The sequence below is a fragment of the Pristiophorus japonicus genome, chromosome 25 (genome assembly GCF_044704955.1).
Source record: "Pristiophorus japonicus isolate sPriJap1 chromosome 25, sPriJap1.hap1, whole genome shotgun sequence".
Taxonomy (NCBI): Eukaryota; Metazoa; Chordata; class Chondrichthyes; family Pristiophoridae; genus Pristiophorus; species Pristiophorus japonicus.
The window spans coordinates 22,797,438-22,824,776 of NC_092001.1; the positions used below are offsets into that span (position 1 = coordinate 22,797,438).

Consider the following 27,339-nt stretch of genomic DNA (forward strand, 5'->3'; position numbering starts at 1 on the left):
CTTTGGCAGTGTGTTGGTGCAATTAACTTAAGCTGGGTTATATGATGGTCAATTGTTCAGTTTTAGGGCACTCGGTCAATTTACCTGTGCTGATACAAGTAAAGATCACTTACAAAAGGAATTGTAGCCACATTGGGCCATTTGGCCAGTCAAGCCTTCTCTGCCATTCAACACGAGTGTCCACCTCAACTCCGCCTAACTCGACTTCCCCAAATCCATTAACTCTGTTCGCTCCACAAAATGTATTGTCCTCTATCTTGAATATAGTCAACGACTCAGCATCCACAGCCGTCTAGAAACACAGAAACATAGAAACATAGAAAATAGGTGCACGAGTGGGCCATTCAGACCTTCGAGCCTGCAACGCCATTCGATGAGTTCATGGCTGAACATGCAACTTCAGTACCCCATTCCTGCTTTCTCGCCAGAACCCTTGATCCCCCTAGTAGTAACATAAGAACATAGAACATAAGAATTAGGAACAGGAGTACGCCATCTAGCCCCTCGAGCCTGCTCCGCCATTCAGCAAGATCATGCCTGATTTGGCCGTGGACTCAGCTCCACTTTCCCGCCCGCTCTCAATAACCTTTAATTCACTTATTGGTTAAATATCTATCTATATTTGATTTGAATAAATTCAATGAGCTAGCCTCAACTGCTTCCCTGGGAAGAGAGTTTCAAAGATTCACAGCCCTCTGGGAGAAGAAATTCCTTCTCAACTCGGTTTTGAATTGGCTACCCCATATTTTGAGGCTGTGCCCCCTAGTTCTAGTCTCGCCGACCAGTGGAAACAAACTCTCTGCCTCTATCTTATCTATCCCTTTCATTATTTTAAATATTTCTATAAGATCACCCCTCATCCTTCTGAACTCTATTGAGTAAAGTCCCAGTCTACTCAATCTGTCATCATAAGGTAACCACCTCATCTCCGGAATGAGCCAGGTGAATCGTCTCTGTACCCCCTCCAAAGCTAGTTTATCGTTCCTGAAGTAAGGTGACCAAAACTGCACGCAGTACTCCAGTTGCAGCCTCACCAATACCCTGTACAGTTGCAGCAGGACCTCCCTGCTTTTCTACTCCATCCTTCTCGCAATGAAGGCCAACATTCAATTCGCCTTCCTGATTACCTGCTGCTCCTGCAAACTAACTTTTTGGGATTCATGCACAAGGACCCCCAGGTCCCTCAGCACCGCAGCATTTTGTAATTTCTCCCCATTCAAATAATATTCCCTTTCACTGTTTTTTTTCCAAGATGGATGACCTCACTTTTTCCGACATTGTATTCCATCTGCCAAACATCAGCCCATTCGCTTAACCTATCTAAATCTCTTTGCAACCTCTCTGTGCCCTCTACACAACCCGCTTTCCCACGAATCTTTGTTTCGTCTGCAAATTTTGCTGCACTACACTCTGTCCCCTCTTCCAGATCATCTGTGTGCATTGTAAACAGTTGTGGTCCCAGCACTGATCCCTGTGGCACACCACTAACTAACGAGTTCCAAACCGAAAAGGACCCATTTATCCCGACCCTCTGCTTTCTGTTAGCCAGCCATTTCTCGATCCATGCTAATACATTTCCTCTGACTCCGCGTACATTTATCTTCTGCAGTAACCTTTTGTTAAGCACCATATCGAATGCCTTTTGGAAATCTAAATACACCACATCCATCGGTACACCTCGATCCACCATGCTCGTCATATCCTCAGTTATTCCAGTAAATTAGTTAAACATGATTTTCCCTTCATGAATCAATGTTGCGTCTGCTTGATTGCACTATTCCTATCTAGATGTCCCGCGATTTCTTCCTCAATGATAGTTCTAGCCTTTTCCCCACTACAGATGTTTAACTAACCGGACTATAGTTAACTGCCTTTTGTCTGCCACCTTTTTTAAACAGAGGCGTTACATTAGTTGCTTTCCAATCCGCTGGTACCTCTCCAGAGTCCAGAGAATTTTGGTAGATTATAACGAATGCATCCGCTATAACTTCCGTCATCTCTTTCAATACCCTGCGATGCATTTCATCAGGACCAGGGGACTTTTCTACCTTGAGTCCCATTAGCCTGTCCAGCACTACCCCGCTAGTGATCGTGATTGTCTCAAGGTCCTTCCTTCCCACATTCCCATGAACAGCAATATTTGGCATGGTTTTTATGTCTTCCAATGTGAAGACCGAATCAAAATAATTGTTTAAGGTATCAACCATTTCCACATTTCCCATTATTAAATCCCCCTTCTCATCTTCTAAGGGAAGAACATTGACTTTAGTCACTCTTTTCCGTTTTCTATATAGGTAAAAGCGTTTACTATCTGTTTTTATGTTTTGTGCAAGTATATTTCGTAATCTTTCATTTCTTTATTGCTTTCTTAGTCATTCTTTGCTGTCGTTTAAAATGTTCCCAATTTTCTAGTTTACCACTAAACTTGGCCACCTTCTACTCATTGGTTTTTAATATGATACTCTCCTTTATTTCCTTTGTTTTCCACGGCTGGTTATCCCTTCTCTGACCGCCCTTCTTTTTCACTGGAATATATTTTTGTTCGGCACTAAAAATGAGCTCCTTAAAAGTCCTCCACTGTTCCTCAATTGTGCCACCCTTTAGTCTGTGTTCCCAGTCTACTTTAGCCAACTCTGTCCTCATCCCACTGTAGTCTCCATTTTTTAAGCAAAGTACGCTCGTTTGAGACATTACTTCCTCACCCTCAATATGTATTAAAAATTCAACCATACTGTGATTACTCACTCCGAGAGGATCTTTTACTAGGAAATCGTTTATTATTCCAGTCTCATTACACGAGACCAGATCTAACATAGCTTGCTCCCTTGTTGGTTCTGTAACATACTGTTCTAAGAAACAATCCCGTATGCATTCTATGAATTCCTCCTCAAGGCTACCCCATGCGATTTGATTTGACCAATCGATATATAGTTTAAAATCCCCCATGATTACTGCCGTTCCTTTTTCACATGCCTCCATTATTTCCCTGTTTCCCTTGAATATTGTCCGCCCCACCATGAAGTTATTATTTGGGGGCCTATAAACTACGCCCACCAGTGACTTTTTCCCCTTACTATCTCTAATCTCCACCCTCAATGATTCAACATTTGTTCATTAGCGCTCATATCATCTCTTACAACTGCCCTGATATCATCCTTTATGAACAGAGCTACCCCACCTCCTTTCCCTTCTTATCTACCTTCTAGTGTAGATAATTCCAATTATTCACAACCCTTTGAGTGAAGACATTTCTCCTCATCGCAGTATTAAATGGCCGTCCCTTAATCTGATAGAGTGACCTCCTGTTTTAGGTTCCCCAAACAGAAGGAACATTTACTCAGCATTAACCCTGTAAACCCACGTTTATATGTTATATATTTTTCTATATTTCATTAAGATCACATCTCATTTTTCGATACTCGCAGGAATATAGGGATAGTCTACTCAATATCAATTCGCTCATCCCATGTACCAGTCAAGCGAACCTTCTTTGCATTCCCTGTAAGGCAAGTATATCTTTCCTTCGGAATGAGTAATCTGAAAATGTCCCATTTATTTCTACTCTCAATTTTCTGTCCAGGAAGCAATCCTCAATCCATGCTAATATCTCCCCCAATCTCATGAGTCCTAATTTTGTGTAATAACCTCTTGTGTAGCACCTATCGCATGCTTCTTTGCAAATCCAAATAAACCACACCACTGAGACCCCCTTGTGCATCCTACTAGCAACAACTTCGAAAAAAGTTAACAGGTTTGTTAAACACGATTTCATTTTCAAAATTTCGTGTTGACTATGCCTAACCATATAAAGACTTTTTAGATCCACACAACCATGTCTCTGATAATGGATTATGTCATTTTCCCTACTATTGATGTCATGCCATCTGGACTATAGTTTCCAGTTTTTTTCTCTTCCTTCTTTCTTAAATAAGCCGTTATTTCCTTCTACATTATAATCCTTAGGAACTATACCAGAGTCTATGGAATTTTCTACGGTTAATATCAGTGAACACGCTATGACTGCAGTTCCGTGCTTTAAAACCCTAGGATGTCGATCGCTTGTTCCAGTGGATTTGTCGCCACTTCCTCCCATTAGTTTTTCCAGTACTATGTATTTATTAAAATAAATTCTTTAAGTTCCACATTTTTACTTATCCCTTGGTTCCCCCTTATTTCTGGGATTCTAACGTAGCTTAAGAGCATAAGAAAGATAGAAACATAGAAACATAGACAATAGGTGCAGGAGTAGGCCATTCGGCCCTTCGAGCCTGCATCGCCATTCAATGAGTTCATGTCTGAACATGCAACTTCAGTACCCCATTCTTTCTTTCTCGCCATGCCCCTTGATCGCCCTCGTAGTAAGGACTACATCTAACTCCTTTTTGAATATATTTTGTGATTTGACCTCAACAACTTTCTATGGTAGAGAATTCCACAGGTTCACCACTCTCTGTCTGAAGAAGTTTCTCCTCATCGAGGTCCAAAATGGCTTACCCCTTATCCTTAGACTGTAACCCCTGATTCTGGACTTCCCCAACATTGGGAACATTTTTCCTGCATCTAACCTGTCTAAACCTGTCAGAATTTTAAACGTTTCTATGAGATCCGCTCTCATTCTTCTGAACTCCAGTGAATACGAGCCCAGTTGTTCCAGTCTTTCTTGATATTTCAGTACTGCCATCCCGAGAATCAGTCTGGTGAACCTTGGCTGCACACCCTCAATAGCAAGAATGTCCTTCCTCACGTTCGGAGACCAAAACTGTAAACAATACTCCAGGTGCGGCCTCACCAAGTCCCTGTACAACTGTCTGCCCCTGTGCTCAGATCCACTCGCTATGAAGGCCAACATGCCATTTGCCTTCTCAACCACCTGCTGTACCTGCATGCCAACCTTCAATGACTGATGTACCATGACACCCAGGTCTCCTTGCACCTCCCCTTTTCCTAACCTGTCGCCATTCAGATAATACTCTGTCTCTCTGTTTTTACATCCAAAGTGGATAACCTCACATTTATCCACATTATACGTCATGTTCCATACATTTTCCCACTCACTTAACCTATGCAAGTCACTCTGCAGCCTCATAGCATCCTCCTCGCATCTCACACTGCCACCCAACTTCGTGTCATCCGCAAATTTGGAGATACTACATTTAATCCCCTCGTCTAAATCATTAATATACAATGTAAACAGTTGGGACCGCAGCACAGAACCTTGTGGTACCACACTAGTCACTGCCTGCCATTCTGAAAAGTACCCATTTACTCCGACACTTTGCTTCCTGTCTGAAAACCAGTTCTCAATCCATGTCAGCACACTAACCCCAAACCCATGTGCTTTAACTTTGCACATTAAGCTCTTGTGTGGGACCTTGTCGAAAGACTTTTGAATGTCCAAATACAGCACATCAACTGGTTCTCCCGTGTCCACTCTACTGGAAATATCCTCAAAAATTCCACAAGATTTATCAAGCACGATTTCCCTTTCACAAATCCATGCTGGCCTGGACCAATCATGTCACCTCTTTGCAAATGCGCTGCTATGATATCCTTAATAATTGATTCCATCATTTTACACACTACCGATGTCAAGCTGAAGGGTCTATAATTCCCTGTTTTCTCCCTTCCTCCTTTTTTAAAAAGTGGGGTTACATTAGCTACCCTCCACTCCCTAGGAACTGATAGAGTCCATGGAATGTTGGAAAATTCCTGTCAATGCATCGGCTACTCCAAGGACACCTCCTTAAGTACTCTGGGATACAGACCATCAGGCCCTGGGGATTTATCGTACTTTAATCCAATCAATTTACACAACACAATTTCCCGACTAATAAGGACTTCCCTCAGTTCCTCCTTCTTACTGGACCTTTTTATATCCGGAAGGTTGTTTGTATCCTCCTTAGTGAATACCGAACCAAAGTCCTTGTTCAATTGATCTGACAGTTCTTTGTTCCCAATTATGACTTCACCTGATTCTGACTGCAGGGGACCTACGTTGGTCTTTACTAACCTTTTTAACTTTAAATATCTCTAGAATCTTTTGCAGTCCATTTTAATGATCCCTGCAAGCTTCGTCTCGTACTCTATTTTCGCTGCCCTAATCAAACCCTTTGGCATCCTCTGCTCAGTTCTAAATTTCTCCCTGTCCCATCCACTGTCAACCCCTTTAGTATCATTCGCCAACCTATCCTAGCCAATTCAATCCTCATACCTTCAAAGTTACTCTTCTTTAATTTCTGGACCCTTGTCTCTGAATTAACTGTTTCCTTCTCCATTCTAATGTAGAATTCCACCATATTATGGCCACTCTTCCCCAAGGGACCTCGCACAACGAGATTGCTAATTAATCCTCTCTCATTACACAACACGCAGTCTAATATGGCCTCCCCCCCCGAGCTGGTTCCTCGACATATTGGTCTAGAAAACCATCACTTATGCACTCCAGGAAATCCTCCTCCACCATATTGTTTCCAGTTTGCTTAGCCCAATCTATATGCATATTAAAGTCTCCCATAAGAACATAAGGAATCGGAGTTAGATACTCCCTACAGCTCATCGACCTTGCTCAGAAATTCAATAAGATCATGCTGATTATCGACCTCAGCTCCACCTCCCCTCCAGACTTCCATATCCCTCGATTCCCCAAGACTCCAAAAATATATCTATCTCAGCTTGACAATAAGCAGAGATTCAGCATCCACAAACCTCTGGGGCAGATTATTCAAAAGATTTACCACACTCTGCGAGAGGAATTCCTCCTCGTCACTAATTCAATGGTCTTCCCCTGATCCTGAGACTGTGTTCCATAATTATATAAACTCCAGCTCGGGGAAACAACCTCTCATCATCTACGATGTTAAGCCACTTCAGGATATTTTACGTTTCAATGTGATCACCACCTATTCTTCAAAACTGCAGAGAGTATCGGTCCATTCTGCAGAATCTCTCAGCAGAAGACAGCCTCTCATCTCAGGAAATAATCGTGTGAATCTCTGTTGTACCATCTCTAAGGCAAATCTATACTTCCTTAGAAAAGGAGACCAAAACTGTGCACTGTCGTCCAGGTGTCGTCTCAACAATGCCCTGCATAATTGTAGCAACACTTCCATACACTTGTATTCCAATCCCCTTGCAATAATGCACACAATTCCATTTTCCATATTATTACTTGCTGCAGCTCTATGCTGGCTTTTTGTGTTTCTTTCACAAGGACACACAAATCTCTCTGAAGACCAACATTGAAACGTGTCTTATCATTTAAAACATTTTCAGTTTTTCTAGGCTTACTACCACAATGAATAACCTCCCATTTCTCTACATTATGCTCCATATGCAAGCATCCTGCCCCTCACTAATTCTATCTGTATCCCTTTGCAGACACTTTGTGTTCCCATCACCGCTTACTTCTCACCTCGCTTTGTATCATGAGCAAGCTTGGATATATTACACTCGGTCCCTTCATCGAGGTCATTAATATAGGTTGTAAATGGCTGAGGCCCCAGCATTGATCCTTGCTGCACCCCACCAGTTGCAACCTACCTATCTGGAACACACCCGATTATCTCAATTCCCTGTTTTCCGTCCGTTAACCAATCCTCTATCCATGCTAATACATTACCTCCATTCCCCTGATAACTTATCTTGTGTAATAAACTTTAACGTGGCACTTTCTCGAATGTCTTTTGCAATTTCAAATATTTGACATCCTCCGGTTGCTTTCATCCACAATTCTAGTTACATCCTCAAAAAACTCTGCGAATTTGTCAACACAATTTTCCTTACATAAAACCACGTTGACGCTGCCTAATCTTGTTTTGATTATCTCAGTGGCCTGTCACCACGTCCTTATGATTGGATTCCAGCCTTTTCCCGATGACTAATGTCAGTCTAACTGGCCTGTAGTTTACTGTGTTCTCTCTCACTCCTTTCGTTAAGAGCGATGTTAAATTTGCTATATTACAATCCACTGGGACCGGTTTAGATTCTAGGGAATTTAGAAAGATTAAAATCAAAGCATCCATTAATTCTGCAGCCACCTCTCGGCTTTTAGCCCCAACAGCTTCTCCAGATATGTTTCCTCAACTTATATTAATTACACTGAGTTCCTCGCCTTATGTTTCCCACCAATGTAAGTATGCTTTTTGCGTCTTGTAATCTGAAGACAGGTACAGAATATTTATTTACATCTTCTGCCATTTCCTTACTGCTCATAAACATTTCTGCTGCCTCAATCTCTAAGGGACCAATGTTTATCTTAACTACTCTCTTCATTTTTAAGGAATTGTATAAGCTCGCACAATATGCTTTTAAGTTTCCTGTTAAATTTCTCCCATAGTCTATTGTTTCCCTTTTCATCAATAGTTTGGTCACCTTTTGTTCTTTTCTGAAATTCTCCCAATCCTCATGCTTACTACCATGTATCGCAACATTATTCGCCTCTTCTCTCAATCAAAAGTTATCCTTAACTTCTATAGTTAGTCACGGATGGATCACTTCCACAATGGAGTTTTTGCTTCTCAATTGAATGTATTAATGTTGAGAATTATGAAATATTTATTTCAGCGCTGACCACTGCTTATCTATTGCCATAGCTTTTAATCTATGTTTCCAATCAACTTTCGCCAACATGATATTCATCGATATTCTTATTTAAGTTTTAAGAATCTAGTGTTGGACTTGGGCAAATCACTCTCCAACGTAAAGTGAAATTCTATTGTATTGTGTACACTCTGCCTGATAGGATCCTTCAATATGAGATTGTTAATGAACATTGTCTCATTGCCGAATACAATATCCGAAATAGCCTGTCTCCTGGCTGGTTTCAACACGTAATGTTCTCTAAAACTGACTGGAATGAAGTCCCCGAACTCGTCCTACAGACTACAGTAACACATTTGATTTCTCCAGTCGATATGCAGATTAACGTCCCCCATCTTGTTGCATTCTTTACAAGTTCACACTATATCTTGATTAATCTTCTGTCCAACGGTTTAGCTGCTTTTCGGGCGCTATATATTCCTCCCACCAGTGTTTACTGTCCCTTGTTATTCCTGAACTCCACACATTCTAATTCTACTTCCTGATGTTTCAATCCAAGTTCCTTTCTCACTTCTGTTCTTATTTAATTATTTATTATCAGGGATACCCCCCATCCTTTAGCATTCTGCCTGTCTTTTCGAAACTTAAGTACCCAGGAACATGTAGTTTCCAACCTTGGACAAAATGTAACCACGTCCCTTTCATGGCCATTGGATCAAACTCATTCATCTATATTTGAGCCACTAGTTCAATCACCTTATTATGAAAGCAACGTGTATTCATATAAAGATTTGATTTACCATTATTCCCTGCCTGATAGGATCCTTCACTATGAGATTGTTAATGAACATTGACTCATTGCCGAATACAATATCCGAAATAGCCTGTCTCCTGGTTGGTTTCAATAGGTAATGTTCTCTAAAACTGACTGGAATGAAGTCCCCGAACTCGTCCTCCAAACGACAGTAACACATTTGATTTCTCCAGTCTACATGAAGATTAACGTCCCCCACCATTGTTGCATTCTTTACAAGTTCACACTATATCTTGATTAATCTTCTGTCCAACGGTATAGCTGCTTTTAGGGCGTTATATATTTCTCCCACCAGTATCCCTGGGTTAGATACAGAGAAAAGCTCCCTCTACACTGTACCATCAAACACTCCCAGGGCAGGGACAAGGGGTTAGATACTGAGAAAAGCTCCCTCTACACTGTCTATTCAAACACTCCCAGGACAGGTACAGGGGATAAGTTACACTGTAAATCTCCCTCTAAACTGTCCCATCAAACACTCTCAGGGCAGGGACAGGGGGACAGATACAGAGTAAAGCTCCCTCAACACTGTCCCATAAAACACACCCAGGGCAGGTACAGGCGGTTAGATACAAAGAAAAGCTCCCTCCACACTGTCCCATCAAACACGACCACGACAGGTGCAGCACGGGGTTAGATACAGATTATACTGTGCTGCACTGTCGGAGGGGCAGTACTGAGGGGCAACCTGGGTTCCTGATTCCTGCCATGTGAACTTTGGTTAGGGAAGGGGGGTCACTGATCGTGGGTTAGGGAGCGGGGGGTCACTGACCCTCGGTTAAGGAGGGGGGCCACTGACCCTGGGATACAGAGGGGGAGGTCACTGACCCTGGGTTAGGGAGGGCTTGTCACTGACCCTGGGTTAGGGAGGGGTGGTCACTGACCCTGTAACCCTGGGTTAGCGGTATATGAGATGGTGTGTAATCTCTCTCTCCCTGCTCCCTGCCCTGGGACCATGCACATGTATTGTCCCCAGACAGCACACACCTCAGTAACTGTGTGACTCACACTGGCCCTGACCATTGAATTGTTAATCAGCGCAAGGTTCTCTTACCCACACACACCTTTCCAGCTCAGTGACTGCCATTTTACACAAGATTTGTAACAATCACTTTTTGCTTTCTCTCGATCTCGCAACATGACTCCCATCCCAGAGAATCGACACCCGGGAAAACCAGGTGAAATAATCTCCCTCTGGGAATTCCCTTTAGTGAGCTGAGGTCTGGTACCTCAGTGTATCTGTGGGGGGAAGCTGTGTGTCTGTGTGTGTGTCTCCCTCACACTCTCTATCCCTCTCTCTCTCCCTCTGTCTCTGCTTCACTCTCTCTCTCTCTCTCCCTCGCTCTCTCTGTCCCTCTCTCTCTCCCTCTGTCTCTGCTTATCTCTGTCACCCCCTCTCTGTCCATCACTCTCTCTCTCTCTGTCTCTGCTTCTCTTTCTCTCTCTATCTGTCACTCTGATGCTTGGACATTGATGACAGAGATCGACTGCTCTTTAATTTAATCTCCCTCTACACTGTCCCATCAAACACTCCCCGAGCAGCTACAGGGGGTTAGATACAGAGTAAAGTTTCCTCTACACTGTCCGATCAAAAACTCCCAGGGCAGGTACAGGGGGTTAGATACAGAGATAATCTCCCTCTACACTGCCCCATCAAATACTCCCTGGGCAGGTACAGGGGGTTAGATACAGAGTAAAGCTGCCTCAACACTGTCCCATCAAACACTCCCAGTTCAGTCACGGCACAGTGTTAGATACAGAGTAAAGTTCCCTCAACACTGTCCCATCAAACACTGCCAGGGCAGGGACAGGGGGTTAAATGCAGAGAAAAGCTCCCTCTACACTGTCCCATCAAACACTACCAGGACAGGTGCAGCACGGGGTTAGATACAGATTATACTGTGCTGCACTGTCGGATGGCCAGTCCTGAGGGAGTGCCGCACAGTCGGAGGGGCAGTACTGAGGGGCAACCTGGGTTTATGATCTCTGCCCAGTGACCCTGGGTTCGGGAGGGTGGCTCACTGACCGTGGGTTAGGGAGGGGGGTGTCACTGACCCTGGGTTAAGGAGGGGGGCCACTGACCCTGGGTTCGGGAGCGGAGGTCACTGACCTTGGGTTAGGGAGGGCTCGTCACTGACCCTGGGTTCTGGAGCGGAGGTCACTGACCCTGTGACCCTGGGTGAGGGGTATATGAGATGGTGTGTAATCTCTCTCTCCCTGCTCCCTGCCCTGGGACCATTCACATGTAAATGTCCCCAGACAGCACACACCTCAGTAATTGTGTGACTCACCCTGGCCCTGACCATTGAATTGTTAATCAGCGCAAGGCTCTCTTACCCACACACATATTTCCAGCTCAGTGACTGCCATTTTACACAAGCTTTGCATCAATCACTTTTTGCTTTCTCTCGATCTCGCAACAAAACTCCACTCCCCGAGAATCCACACCCAGGAAAGCCAGGTGAAATAATCTCCCACCGGGAATTCCCCTTAGTGAGCTGAGGTCTGGTATCTCAGTGTATCTGTGGGGGGAAGCTGTGTGTCTGTGTGTATCTCTCCCTCCCCCTCTCTATCCCTACCTCTCTCCCTCTGACTCTGTTTCAATCTCTATCTCTCTCTCCCTCCTTCTATCTTTCCCTCTCTCTCTCCCTCTGTCTCTGCTTCTCTCTGTCACTCCACCTCTCTCTCCATCAACTTCTCTCTCTCTCTGCCTCTGCTTCTTTCTATCTCTATCTGTCTCTCTGATGCTTGGACATTGATTACAGAGATCGACTGCTCTATAATTTAATCTTCCTCTACACTGTCCCAGCAAACAGTACCAGAGCAGATACAGGGGATTAGACACAGAGTAAAGTTCCATCTACACTGTCCGATCAAACACTCCCAGGGAAGATACAGGGGATGAGATACAGAGTAAAGCTCCATCTACACTGTACATCAAAAAATCCCAGGGCAGGTACAGGGGGTAAGTACAGAGTAAAGCTTCCTCTACATTGTCCCATCAAACTCTCCGAAGACTGGTACAGCACCGTGTTAGATACAGAGTAAAGCTCCCGCTACACTGACCCATTAAACACTCCCAGGGCATGTACAGGGGGTTAGATACAGAGTAAAGCTACCTCTTAATGTCCTATCAAACACCCACAGGGCAGGTACAGCACGGATTAGATACAGAGTAAAGCTCCCTCTACACTGTCAATCAAACACTCCCAGGGCAGGTACAGCATGGGGTTAGATACAGAGGAAAGCTCCCTCTAAACTGTCCCATCAAACACTCCCAGTTCAGGTAAAGGGGCTTAGATACAGAATAATGTTCCCTCTACACTGTCAGATCAAACACTCCCAGGGCAGATACAGGGGGTTAGATACAGAGTAAAACTCACTCTACACTGTCCATCAAAAACTTCCAGGTCTGGAGCAGGGGTCTAGATACAGAGTAAAGTTCCCTCCACACTGTCCCATCCAACAATCCCAGGGCAGGTACAGCACGGTGTTAGATACAGAGTAAAGCTCTCTCTACACTGTCCCATCAAACACTCCCAGGGCAGGTACAGTGGGATAGATACAGAGTAAAGCTCCCTCTACACTGTCCTATCAAACACTCCCAGGGCTGGTACAGGGGGTTAGATACAGAGTAAAGCTCATTCTACAGTGTCCTATCAAACACTTCCAGGGTAGTTACGGCACGGATTAGATGCAGAGTAAAGCTCCCTCTACACTGTCCCATCAAACATTCCCAGGGCAGGAACAGTGGGTTCGATACAGAGTAAAGCTCAATCTACACTGTCCCATCGAACAATCCCAGGGCAGCTGCAGGGGGTTAGATACAGAGTAAAGCTCCCTCAACACTGTCGCTTCAAACACTCCCAGGGCAGGTACAGCACGGGGTTAGATACAGAGCAAAGCTCCCTCTACATTATCCATAAAACACTCCCAGGACAGGTACAGGGGGTTAGATACAGAGTAAAGCTCACTCGACACTGTACCGTCAAACACTCCCATGGCAGGTACAGGGGGTCAGATACAGATTAAAGCTCCCTCTACACTGTCCCATCAAACACTCCCAGGGCAGGTACAGGGGGTTAGATACCGAGATAATCTCCCTCTACACTGCCCCATCAAACACTCGCAGGACAGGTACAGGTGGTTAGATACAGTGTAAAGCTCCCTCTACACTGTCCCATCAGACACTCACAGGGCAGGTACAGCACGGGGTTAGATGTAGAATAAAGCTCCCTCTACACTGTCCCATCAAACACTCGCAGGGCAGGTACAGGGGGTTAGATACAGAATAAAGCTCCCTCTACACTGTCCCATCAACCACTCCCAGGGCAGGTACAGGGGGTTAGATACAGAGAAAAGCTTCCTCTACACTGTCCCTTCAAACACTCCCAGCGCAGTGACAGGGGGTTAGATACAGAGAAAAGCTCCCTCTAAACTGTCCCATCAAACATTCCCAGGACAGGTGCAGCACGGGATTAGAAGCAGAGTATACTGTGCTGCACTGTCGGAAGGGCACTACTGAGGGAGTGCCGCACTGTCGGAGGGGCAGTACTGAGGGGCAACCTGGGTTCCTGATCCCTGCCCAGTGACCTTGGGTTAGGGAAGGTGGGTCACTGACCCTGGGTTAGGGAGGGGGGGGTCACTGACCCTGGGTTAGGGAGGGGGGGCCACTGACCCTGAGTTAGGGAGGTGGAGGTCACTGACCCTGCGTTAAGGAGGGGGGGGGGGTGTCACTAACACTTGGTTTGGAAGGGGGGTCACTGACCCTTGGTTAGGGAGGGGGGTCACTGCCCTGTGATCCTTGGTTCGGAGTATATGAGATGGTGTGTAATCTCTCTCTCCCTGCTCCCTGCCCTCGGGAACATTCACATGTAAATGTCCCCAGACAGCACACACCTCAGTAACTGTATGACTCACCCTGGCCCTGACCATTGAGATGTTAATCAGCACAATGCACTCTCACCCACACACACCTTTCCAGCTCAGGGACTGCCATATTACACAAGCTTTGTAACAATCACTTTTTGCTTTCTCCAGATCTCGCAACAAGACTCCACTCCCAGAGAATCCACACCCAGGAAAACCAGGTGAAATAATCTCCCATCGTGAATTCCCCTTAGTTAGCTGAGGTCTGGTATCTCAGTGTATTTGTCGGGGGAAGCTGTGTGTCTGTGTGTGTCTCTCCCTCCCCCTCTCTATCCCTCTCTCCCTCCCTCTGTCTCTGCTTCTCTCTCTCGCTCTCTCTCCCTCCATCTCTCTTTCCCTCTCTCTCTCCCTCTGTCTCTGCTTCTCTTTCTCCCTCAACCTCTCTGTCCATTTCACTCTCTCTCTCTGTCACTGCTTCTCCGTCTCTCTATCTGTCTCTCTGATGCTTGGACATTGATTACAGAGATCGAATGCTCTATAATTTAATCTCACTCTACACTGTCCCAGCAAACCCTCCCAGAGCAGATACAGGTGGTTAGATACAGAGTAAAGCTCCCTCTACACTGTCCCATCAAACACTCCCAGGGCAGGTACAGGGGGTTAGATACAGAGTAAAGCTCCCTCTACACTGTCCCATCAAACACTCCCAGGGCAGGTACAGGGGATTAGATACAGAGTAAATCTCCCTCTGCACTGTCCCATCAAACACTCCCAGGGCAGGTTCAGGGGGTTAGATATAGAGTAAAGCTCCCTCTACACTGTCCCATCAAACACTCCCAGGGCAGGTACAGGGGTTAGATACAGAGTAATGCTCCCTCTACACTGTCCCATCAAATACTCCCATGTCAGGTACAGGGGGTTAGATACAGCGTAAAGCTCCCTCTACACTGTCCCATCAAACACTCCCAGTGCAGGTACGGCACAGTGTTAGATACAGAGTGAAGCTCCCTGTACACTGTCCCATCAAACACTCCCAGGGCAGGTACAGCACGGGGTTAGATGCAGAGTAAATCTCCCTCTACACTGTCCCATCAAACACTCCCAGAGCAGGTACAGGGGGTTAGATACAGAGTAAAGCTCTCTCTACACTGTCCCATCAAACATTCCCAGGGCAGGTACAGGGGTTAGATACAGAGTAATACTCTCTCTACACTGTCCCATCGAATACTCCCATGTCAGGTAAAGGGGGTTAGCTCCAGAGTAAAGCTCCCTCCACACTGTCCCATCAAACACTCAGTGCAGGTACGGCACAGGGTTAGATACAGAGTGAAACTCCCTCTACACTGTCTCATCAAACAATCCCAGGGCAGCTGCAGCGGGTTAGCTCCAGAGTAAAGCTCCCTCAACACTGTCGCTTCAAACACTCCCAGGGCATGTACAACAAGGGGTTAGATACAGAGCAAAGCTCCCTCTACATTATCCATAAAACACTCCCAGGACAGGTACAGGGGGTTAGATACAGAGTAAAGCTCCCTCTACACTGTCCCGTCAAACACTCCCAGGGCAGGTACAGGGGGTTAGATACAGATAAAAGCTCCCTCCATACTGTCCCATCAAACACTCCCAGGGCAGGTACAGGGTTAGATAGAGAGTAAAGCTCCCTCTACACTGTCCCATCAAACACTCCCAGGGCAGGAACAGGGGGTTAGATACAGAGTAAAGCTCCCTCTACACTGTCCCATCAAACACTCCCAGGCAGCTGCAGGGGGTTAGATACAGAGTAAAGCTCCCTCAACACTGTCCCATCAAACACTGCCAGGGCAGGTACTGCACGGGGTTAGATACAGAGTAAAGCTCCCTCCACATTATCCATCAAACACTCCCAGGGCAGGTACAGGGGGTTAGATACAGAGTAAAGCTCCCTCTACACTGTCCCGTCAAACACTCCCAGGGCAGGTACAGGGGGTTAGATACAGAGTAAAGCTCCCTCAACACTGTCCCATCAAACACTCCCAGGGCAGGTACTGCACGGGGTTAGATACAGAGTAAAGCTCCCTCCACATTATCCATCAAACACTCCCAGGGCAGGTACAGGGGGTTAGATACAGAGTAAAGCTCCCTCTACACTGTCCCTTCAAACACTCCCAGCGCAGTGACAGGGGGTTAGATACAGAGAAAAGCTCCCTCTAAACTGTCCCATCAAACATTCCCAGGACAGGTGCAGCACGGGATTAGAAGCAGAGTATACTGTGCTGCACTGTCGGAAGGGCACTACTGAGGGAGTGCCGCACTGTCGGAGGGGCAGTACTGAGGGGCAACCTGGGTTCCTGATCCCTGCCCAGTGACCTTGGGTTAGGGAAGGTGGGTCACTGACCCTGGGTTAGGGAGGGGGGGGGTCACTGACCCTGGGTTAGGGAGGGGGGGCCACTGACCCTGAGTTAGGGAGGTGGAGGATACTGACCCTGCGTTAAGGAGGGGGGGTGTGTCACTAACACTTGGTTTGGAAGGGGGGTCACTGACCCTTGGTTAGGGAGGGGGGTCACTGCACTGTGATCCTTGGTTCGGAGTATATGAGATGGTGTGTAATCTCTCTCTCCCTGCTCCCTGCCCTCGGGAACATTCACATGTTAATGTCCCCAGACAGCACACACCTCAGTAACTGTATGACTCACCCTGGCCCTGACCATTGAGATGTTAATCAGCACAATGCACTCTCACCCACACACACCTTTCCAGCTCAGGGACTGCCATATTACACAAGCTTTGTAACAATCACTTTTTGCTTTCTCCAGATCTCGCAACAAGACTCCACTCCCAGAGAATCCACACCCAGGAAAACCAGGTGAAATAATCTCCCATCGTGAATTCCCCTTAGTTAGCTGAGGTCTGGTATCTCAGTGTATTTGTCGGGGGAAGCTGTGTGTCTGTGTGTGTCTCTCCCTCCCCCTCTCTATCCCTCTCTCCCTCCCTCTGTCTCTGCTTCTCTCTCTCGCTCTCTCTCCCTCCATCTCTCTTTCCCTCTCTCTCTCCCTCTGTCTCTGCTTCTCTTTCTCCCTCAACCTCTCTGTCTATTTCACTCTCTCTCTCTGTCACTGCTTCTCCGTCTCTCTGTCTGTCTCTCTGATGCTTGGACATTGATTACAGAGATCGAATGCTCTATAATTTAATCTCCCTCTACACTGTCCCATCAAACACTCCCAGGGCAGGTACAGGGGGTTAGATACAGAGTAAAGCTCCCTCTACACTGTCCCATCAAATACTCCCATGTCAGGTACAGGGGGTTAGATACAGCGTAAAGCTCCCTCTACACTGTCCCATCAAACACTCCCAGTGCAGGTACGGCACAGGGTTAGATACAGAGTGAAGCTCCCTGTACACTGTCCCATCAAACACTCCCAGGGCAGGTACAGCACGGGGTTAGATGCAGAGTAAATCTCCCTCTACACTGTCCCATCAAACACTCCCAGAGCAGCTCCAGGGGGTTAGATACAGAGTAAAGCTCTCTCTACACTGTCCCATCAAACATTCCCAGGGCTGGTACAGGGGTTAGATACAGAGTAATACTCTCTCTACACTGTCCCATCGAATACTACCATGTCAGGTAAAGGGGGTTAGCTCCAGAGTAAAGCTCCCTCCACACTGTCCCATCAAACACTCAGTGCAGGTACGGCACAGGTTTAGATACAGAGTGAAACTCCCTCTACACTGTCTCATCAAACAATCCCAGGGCAGCTGCAGGGGGTTAGCTCCAGAGTAAAGCTCCCTCAACACTGTCGCTTCAAACACTCCCAGGGCAGGTACAACACGGGGTTAGATACAGAGCAAAGCTCCCTCTACATTATCCATAAAACACTCCCAGGACAGGTACAGGGGGTTAGATACAGAGTAAAGCTCCCTCTACACTGTCCCGTCAAACACTCCCAGGGCAGGTACAGGGGGTTAGATACAGATAAAAGCTTCCTCCACACTGTCCCATCAAACACTCCCAGGGCAGGTACAGGGTTAGATAGAGAGTAAAGCTCCCTCTACACTGTCCCATCAAACACTCCCAGGGCAGGAACAGGGGGTTAGATACAGAGTAAAGCTCCCTCTACACTGTCCCATCAAACACTCCCAGGCAGCTGCAGGGGGTTAGATACAGAGTAAAGCTCCCTCAACACTGTCCCATCAAACACTCCCAGGGCAGGTACTGCACGGGGTTAGATACAGAGTAAAGCTCCCTCTACATTATCCATCAAACACTCCCAGGGCAGGTACAGGGGGTTAGATACAGAGTAAAGCTCCCTCTACACTGTCCCGTCAAACACTCCCAGGGCAGGTACAGGGGGTTAGATACAGAATAAAGCTACCTCTACACTGTCCCATCAAACACACCCAGGGCAGGTACAGGGGATAGATACAGAGTAAAGTTCCCTCTACTCTGTCTCATCAAACATTCCCAGGTCAGGTACAGGGGGTTAGATGCAGAGTAACGTTCCCTCTACACTGTCCCATCAAACACTCCCATGACAGGTACAGAGGGGTAGTTACAGAGTAAAGCTCCCTCTAAACTGTCCCATCAAACAGTCCCAGGGTAGGTACAGGGGGTTAGATACAGAGTAAAGCTACCTCTACACTGTCCCATCAAACACTCCCAGCGCAGGTACAGAGGATAGATACAGAGTAAAGTTCCCTCTACACTGTCTCATCAAACATTCCCAGGTCAGGTACAGGGGGTTAGATACAGAGTAACGTTCCCTCTACACTGTCCCATCAAACACTCCCATGACAGGTACAGAGGGCTAGTTACAGAGTAAAACTCCCTCTAAACTGTCCCATCAAACAGTCCCAGGGCAGGTACAGTGGGTTAGATACAGAGTAAAGCTCTCTCAACACTGTCCCATCAAACACTCCCAGTGCAGGTACAGGATGTTAGATACAGAGAAAAGCTCCCTCTAAACTGTCCCATCAAACACTCTCAGGGCAGGGACAGGGGGTTAGATACAGTGAAAAGCTCCCTCTACACTGTCCCATCAAACACTACCAGGAGAGGTGCAGCACGGGGTTAGATACAGATTAAACTGTGCTGCACTGTAGGAGGGGCAGAACTGAGGGAGTGCCGCACGGTCGGAGGGGCAGTACTGAGGGGCAACGTGGGTTCCTGATCCCTGCCCAGTGACCCTGGGTTTGGGAGGGGGGGGTCACTGACCCTGGGTTAGGGAGGGGGTTCACTGACCCTGGGTTAGGAAGGGGGGGCCACTGACCAGTAGTTAGGGAGGGAAGTTCACTGACCCTGGGTTAGGGAGGGGGGTTACTGACCCTGGGTTAGGGAGGGAGGGTCACTGACCCTGGGTTAGAGAGGGGGGATCACTGAACCTGTGACCCTGCGTTAGGAGTATATGAGATGGTGTGTAATCTCTCTCTCCCTGCTCCCTGCCCTGGGACCATTCACATGTCAATGGCCCCAGACAGCACTCACATCAGTAATTGTGTGACTCACCCTGGCCCTAACAATTGAAATGTTAATCAGCACAAGGCTCTCTCACCGACACACACCTTTCCAGCTCAGGGACCGCCATTTTACACAAGCTTTGTAACAATCACTTTTTGCTTTCTCTAGATCTCGCAACAAGGCTCCAATCCCAGATAATCCACGCCCTGGAAAACCAGGCGAAATAATCTCCCTCCGGGAATTGCCCTTAGTGAGCTGATGTCTGGTATCTCAGTGTATCTGTGGGGGGAAGCTGTGTGTCTGTGTGTGTCTCTCCCTCACACTCTCTATCCCTCTCTCTCTCCCTCTGTCTCTGCTTCACTCTCTCTCTCTCTCCCTCCCACTCTCCTCCCTCTCTCTCTCCCTCTGACTCAGCTTCACTCTGTCACTCCCCCTCTCTGTCCATCACTCTCTCTCTCTCTCTGTCTCTGCTTCTCTCTCTCTCTATCTGTCTTTCTGATGCTTGGACATTGATTACAGAGATCGACTGCTCTATAATTTAATCTCCCGCTACACTGTCCCAGCAAACACTACCAGAGCAGGTATAGGGGGTTAGATACAGAGTAACGTTCCCTCTACACTATCCCATCAAACTCTGCCAGGAGAGTTACAGGGGGTTAGATACCTAGGAAAGCTCCCTCTAAACTGTTCCTTCAAACACTCCCAGGGCAGGTACAGAGGGTTAGATACAGAGTAAAGCTCCCTCTAAACTGTTCCATCAAACAATCGCAGGGCAGGTATAGGGGGTTAGATACAGAATAATGTTCCCTCTGCACTGTCCGATCAAACACTCCCAGGGCTGATAGAGGGGGTTAGATATAGAGTAAAGCTCACTCGACACTGTCCATCAAAAACTCCCAGGGCAGGTGCAGGGGGCTAGATACAGATTAAAGCTCCCACTACACTGTCCCATCAAACAATCCCCGGGCAGGTACAGCACGGGGTTAGATGCAGAGTAAAGCTCCCTCTACACTGTCCCATCAAACACTCCCAGGGCAGGTACAGGGGTTAGATACAGAGTAATGCTCCCTCTACACTGTCCCATCAAATACTCCCATGTCAGGTACAGGGGGTTAGCTCCCGAGAAAAGCTCCCTCTACACTGTCCCATCAAACACTCCCAGTGCAGATACGGCACAGGGTTAGATACAGAGTAAATCTCCCTCTACACTGTCCCATCAAACACTCCCAGAGCAGGTACAGGGGGTTAGATACAGAGTAAAGCTCACTCTACACTGTCCTATCAAACATTCCCAGGGCAGTTACAGCACGGATTAGATACAGAGTAAAGCTCCGTCTACACTGACCCATCAAACACTCCCAGGGCAGGTACAGTGGGTTAGATACAGAGTAAAGCTCACTCTACACTGTCACATCAAACACTCCCAGGGCAGGTACAGCACGGGGTTAGATACAGAATAAAGCTCCCTCTACATTATCCTACAAACACTCCCAGGGCAGGTACAGGGGGTTAGATACAGAGTAAAGCTCCCTCTACACTGTCCCGTCAAACAATCCCAGGGCAGGTACAGGGGGTTAGTTACAGAGTAAAGCTCTCTCAACACTGTCCCATCAAACACTCCCAGGGCAGGTACAGGGTGTTAGATACAGAGTAAAGCTCTCTCAACACTGTCCCATCAAAAACTCCCAGGGCAGGTACAGGGTGTTATATACAGAGAAAAGCTCCCTCTACACTGTCCCATCAAACACTCTCAGGGCAGGGACAGGGTGTTAGATACAGAGAAAAGCTCCCTCTAAACTGTCCCATCAAACACTACCAGGACAGTTGCAGCACGGGGTTAGATACAGATTAAACTGTGCTGCACTGTCGGAGGGGCAGTAGTGAGGGAGTGCCGCACGGTCTGAGGGGCAGTACTGAGGGGCAACGTGGGTTCCTGATCCCTGCCCAGTGACCCTGGGTTAGGGAGGGGGGGTCACTGACACTGGTTTAGGGAGGGGGTTCACTGACCCTGGATTAGGGACGGGGGGCCACTGACCCGGAGTTAGGGAGGGGAGGGTCACTGACCCTGGGTTAGGGAGGCGGGGTTACTGACCCTGGGTTAGGGAGGGAGGGTCACTGACCCTGGGTTAGAGAGGGGGTATCACTGAACCTGTGGCCCTGCGTTAGGAGTATATGAGATGGTGTGTAATCTCTCTCTCCCTGCTCCCTGCCCTGGCACCATTCACATGTCAATGGCCCCAGACAGCACTCACATCAGTAATTGTGTGACACACCCTGGCCCTAACAATTGAGATGTTAATCAGCACAAGGCTCTCTCACCCACACACACCTTTCCAGCTCAGGGACCGCCATTTTACACAAGCTTTGTAACAATCACTTTTTGCTTTCTCTAGATCTCGCAACAAGGCTCCAATCCCAGATAATCCACGCCCTGGAAAACCAGGTGAAATAATCTCCCTCCGGGAATTGCCCTTAGTGAGCTGATGTCTGGTATCACTGTGTATATGTGGGGGGAAGCTGTGTGTCTGTATGTGTCTCTCCCTCACACTCTCTATCCCTCTCTCTCTCCCTCTGTCTCTGCTTCACTGTCTCTCTCTCTCTCTCCCTCTCTCCTCCCTCTCTCTCTCCCTCTGTCTCTGCTTCACTCTGTCACTCCCCTTCCTGTCCATCACTCTCTCTCTCTCTCTGTCTCTGCTTCTCTCTCTCTCTATCTGTCTTTCTGATGCTTGGACATTGATTACAGAGATCGACTGCTCTATAATTTAATCTCCCTCTAAACTGTCCCATCAAACACTCGCAGGGCAGGTATAGTGGGTTAAATACAGAATAATGTTCCCTCTACACTGTCCGATCAAACATTCCCAGGGCAGATAGAGGGGGTTAGATATAGAGGAAGCTCACTCGACAGTGTCCATCAAAAACTCCCAGGGCAGTTGCAGGGCGCTAGATACAGATTAATGCTCCCTCTACACTGTCCCATCAAATAATCCCAGGGCTGGTACAGCACGGTGTTCGATACAGACTAAAGCTCTCTCTACACTGTCCCATCAAACACTCCCAGGGCAGGTACAGTGGGGTAGATACAGCGTAAAGCTCCCTCGACACTGTCCTATCAAACACTCCCAGGGTAGTTATAGCACGGATTAGATACAGAGTAAAGCTCCATCTACACTGTCGCATCAAACACTCCCAGGGCAGGAACAGTGGGTTAGATACAGAGTAAAGCTCACTCTACACTGTCCCATCAAACACTCCCAGGGCAGCTGCAGGCGGTTAGATACCGAGTTAAGCTCCCTCAACACTGTCCCTTCAAACAATCCCAGGGCAGGTACAGCAAGGCGTTAGATACAGAGTAAAGCTCCCTCTACATTATCCATCAAACACTCCCAGGGCATATACAGGGGGTTAGATACAGAGTAAAGTTCCCTCTACACGGTCCCGTCAAACAGTCCCTGGGCAGGCACAGGGGGTTAGATACAGATTAAACCTCCCTCTACACTGTCCCATCAAACACTCCCAGGGCAGGTACAGGGGTTAGATACAGAGTAAAGCTCCACCTACACTGTCCCATCAAACACTCCCAGGGCAGGAACAGGGGGTTAGATACAGAGTAAAGCTCCCTCTACACTGTCCCATCAAACACTCCCAGGGCAGGTAAAGGGGGTTAGATACAGAGATAATCTCCCTCTACACTGTCCCATCAAACACTCCCAGGGCAGGAACAGTGGGTTAGATACAGAGTAAAGCTGCCTCTGCACTGTCCCATCAAACACTCTCAGTGCAGGCACGGCACAGGGTTAGATACAGAGTAAAGCTCCCTCAACACAGTATCATCAAACACTTCCAGGGCAGGTATAGGGGGTTAGATACAGTGTAAAGCTCCCTCTACACTGTCCCATCAAACACTCACAGGACAGGTACAGCACGGGGTTAGATGCAGAATAAAGCTCCCCATACACTGTCCATCAAACACACCCAGGGCAGGTAAAGTGGTTTAGATACAGAGTAAAGCTCCCTCTTCACTGTCCCATTAAACACACTCAGGGCAGGTACCGGGGGTTAGATACAGAGAAAGGCTTCCTCTACACTGTCCCATCAAACACTCCATGAGCAGGGACAGGGGGTTAGATACAGAGAAAAGCTCCCTCTACACTGTCCCATCAAACATTCCCAGGACTGTTGCAGCACGGGATTAGATACAGAGTATACTGTGCTATACTATCGGAGGGGCAGGACTGGGGGAATGCCGCACAGTCGGAGGTGCAGTATTGAGGGGCAACCTGGGTTCCTGATCCCTGCCCAGTGACCCTGGGTTAGGGAAGGGGGGTCACTGACCCTGGGTTAGGGAGGGGGGGGGTCACTGACCCTGGGTTAGGGAGGGGGGGCCACTGACCCTGAGTTAGCGAGGTGGAGGTCACTGACCCTGCGTTAAGGAGGGGAAGGGGTCACTGTCACTGGGTAATGGAAGGGGGGGTCACTGACCCTTGGTTAGGGAGGGGGGTCACTGCTCTGTGATCCTTGGTTTGGAATATATGAGATGGTGTGTAATCTCTCTCTCCCTGCTCCCTGCCCTAGGGACCATTCATATGTAAATGTCCCCAGACAGCACACACCTCAGTAACTGTATGACTCACCCTGGGTCTGACCATTGAGATGTTAATCAGCACAAGGCTCTCTCACCCACACACAACTTTCCAGCTCAGGGACTGCCATATTAAACAATCTTTGTAACAATCACTTTTTGCTTTCTCAAGATCTCGCAACAAGACTCCACTCCCAGAGAATCCACACCCAGGAAAACTAGGTGAAATAATCTCACTCCGGGAATTTCCCTTAGTTAGCTGAGGTCTGGTATCTCATTGTATCTGTCGGGGCAAGCTGTGTGTCTGTGTGTGTCTCTCCCTCCCCCTCTCTATCCCTCTCTCTCTCCGTCTGTCTCTGCTTCTCTCTCTCTCTCTCTCCCTCCCTCTCTCTTTCCCTCTCTCTCTCCCTGTCTCTGCTTCTCTCTGTCCCTCCCCCTCTCTGTCCATATCTCTCTCTCTCTCTGTCTCTGCTTCTCCGTCACTCTATCTGTCTCTCTGATGCTTGGACATTGATTACCGAGATCAACTGCTCTATAATTTAATCTCCCTCTACACTGCCCCATCAAACACTCGCAGGGCAGCTTCAGGAGGTTAGATACAGAGTAAAGCTGCCTCTACACTGTCCCATAAACACTCCCAGTGCAGGCACGGCACAGGATTAGATACAGAGTAAAGCTACCGAACACTGTCCCATCAAACAATCCCAGGGCAGGTACATGGGGTTGGATACAGAGTTAAGCTCCTTCTACACTGTCCCATCAAACACTCACCGGGCAGGTACAGCACGGGGTTAGATGCAGAATAAAGCCCCCTCTACACTGTCCCATCAAACACTCCCAGGGCAGGTAAATGGGGGTTAGATACAGAGTAAAACTCCCTCTACACTGTCCCATCAAACACTCCCAGGGCAGGTACAGTGGGTTAGATACAGAGAAAAGCTTCCTCTAAACTGTCCCATCAAACACTCCCAGAGCAGGGACAAGGGGTTAGATACAGAGAAAAGCTCCCTCTACACTGTCCCATCAAACATTCCCACGACAGGTGCAGCACGGGATAAGATACAGAGTATACTGTGCTATACTATCGGAGGGGCAGTACTGAGGGAGTGCCGCACTGTCGGAGGGGCAGTACTGAGGGGCAACCTGGGTTCCTGATCCCTGCCCAGTGACCCTGGGTTAGGGAAGGGGGGTCACTGACCCTGGGTTAGGGAGGGCGGGGTCACTGACCCTGGGTTAGGGAGGGAGGGCCACTGACCCTGAGTTAGGGAGGTGGAGGTCACTGACCCTGCGTTAAGGAGCGGGAGGGGTCACTGACACTGGGTTTGGAAGGGGGGGTCACTGACCCTTGGTTAGGGAGGGGGGCCACTGCCCTGTGATCCTTGGTTCGGAGTATATGAGATGGTGTGTAATCTCTCTCTCCCTGCTCCCTGCCCTAGGGACCATTCACATGTAAATGTCCTCAGACAGCACACACCTCAGTTACTGTATGACTCACTCTGGCCCTGACCATTGAGATGTTAATCAGCACAAGGCTCTCTCACCCACACACAACTTTCCAGTTCAGGGACTGCCATATTACACAAGCTTTGTAACAATCACGTTTTGCTTTCTCTAGATCTCGCAACAAGACTCCACTCCCAGAGAATCCACACCCAGGAAAACTAGGTGAAATAATCTCACACCGGGAATTCACCTTAGTTAGCTGAGGTCTGGTATCTCACAGTATCTGTCGGGTGAAGCTGTGTGTCTGTGTGTGTCTCGCCCTCCCCCTCTCTATCCCTCTCTCTCTCCGTCTGTCTCTGCTTCTCTCTCTTTCTTTCTCTCCCTCCCTCTCTCTTTCCCTCTCGCTCTCCCTCTGTCTCAGCTTCTCTCTCTCCCTCCCCCTCTCTGTCCATCGCTCTCTCTCTCTCTGTCTCTGCTTCTCCGTCACTCTAATTGTCTCTCTGATGCTTGGACATTGATTACCGAGATCAACTGCTCTATAATTTAATCTCCCTCTACACTGTCCCAGCAAACAGTCCCAGAGCAGATAACGGGGGTTAGATACAGAGTAAAGCTCCCTAACACTGTCCCATCAAACAATTCCAGGGCAGGTACAGGGGTTTAGATACAGAGTTAATCTCCCTCTACACTGTCCCATCAAACACTCCCAGGGCAGGTGCAGGGGTTAGATACAGAGTAATGCTCCCTCTACACTGTCCCATCAAATCCTCCCATGTCAGGTACAGGGGGTTAGATACAGAGTAAAGCTCCATTTACACTGTCCCATCAAACACTCCCATTGCAGGTACGGCACAGGGTTATATACAGAGTGAAGCTTCCTCTACACTGTCCCATCAAACACTCCCAGGGCAGGCACAGCACGGGGTTAGATAAAGAGTAAAGCTCCCTCTACACTGTCCCATCAACCACTTCCAGAGGAGGTACAGGGTGTTAGATACAGAGTAAAGTTCCCTCTACACTGTCCCATCAAACACTCCCAGAGCAGGGACAGGGGGTTAGATACAGAGAAAAGCTCCCTCTCCACTGTCCTATCAAACACTCCCAGGGCAGATACAGGGGGTTAGGTAAAGAGTAAAGTTCCCTCTACACTGTCCAATCAAACAATCCCAGAGAAGGTACAGGGGGTTAGATACAGAGTAATCTTCCCTCTACACTGTCCCATCAAACACTCCCAGGGCAGGTACAGGGGGTTAGATACAGAGTAAAGCTCCCTCTACACTGTCCTACCAAACACTCCCAGGGCAGATACAGGGGGTTAGATACAGAATATAATGTGCTGCACTGTCGGAGGGGCAGGACTGAGGGAGCGACGCAGTGTCAGAGGGGCGGTACTGAGTGAGTGCTGCACTGTCGGAGGGGCAGTACTGAGGGAGTGCCGCACTGTATTCGGGGCAGTACTGAGGGGCAACCTGCGGTCCTGATCCATACCCAGTGACCCTGGGTTAGGGAGGGGTGTCACTGACACTGGGTTAGAGATGGGGGGGTCACTGACCCTGGGTTAGGGAGGGGGTGGCACTGACCCTGGGTTAGGGATGGGAGGTCGCTGACCCTGGGTTAGCGGGGGGGGTCACTGACCCTGTGACCCTGGGTTAGGTGTATATG

General features: G+C 47.9%; 1 long non-coding RNA gene across 1 annotated transcript in view; it reads left to right on the forward strand.

The window, feature by feature from the left end:
• LOC139238111 (uncharacterized) overlaps nt 1–27,339 on the forward strand; it is a 348,171-nt gene that overhangs the window by 7,632 nt on the left and 313,200 nt on the right. The window contains exon 2 of the long non-coding RNA XR_011588573.1: nt 17,014–17,063. This is a non-coding gene — a long non-coding RNA (uncharacterized lncRNA). The remainder of the gene's footprint in view (nt 1–17,013; nt 17,064–27,339) is intronic.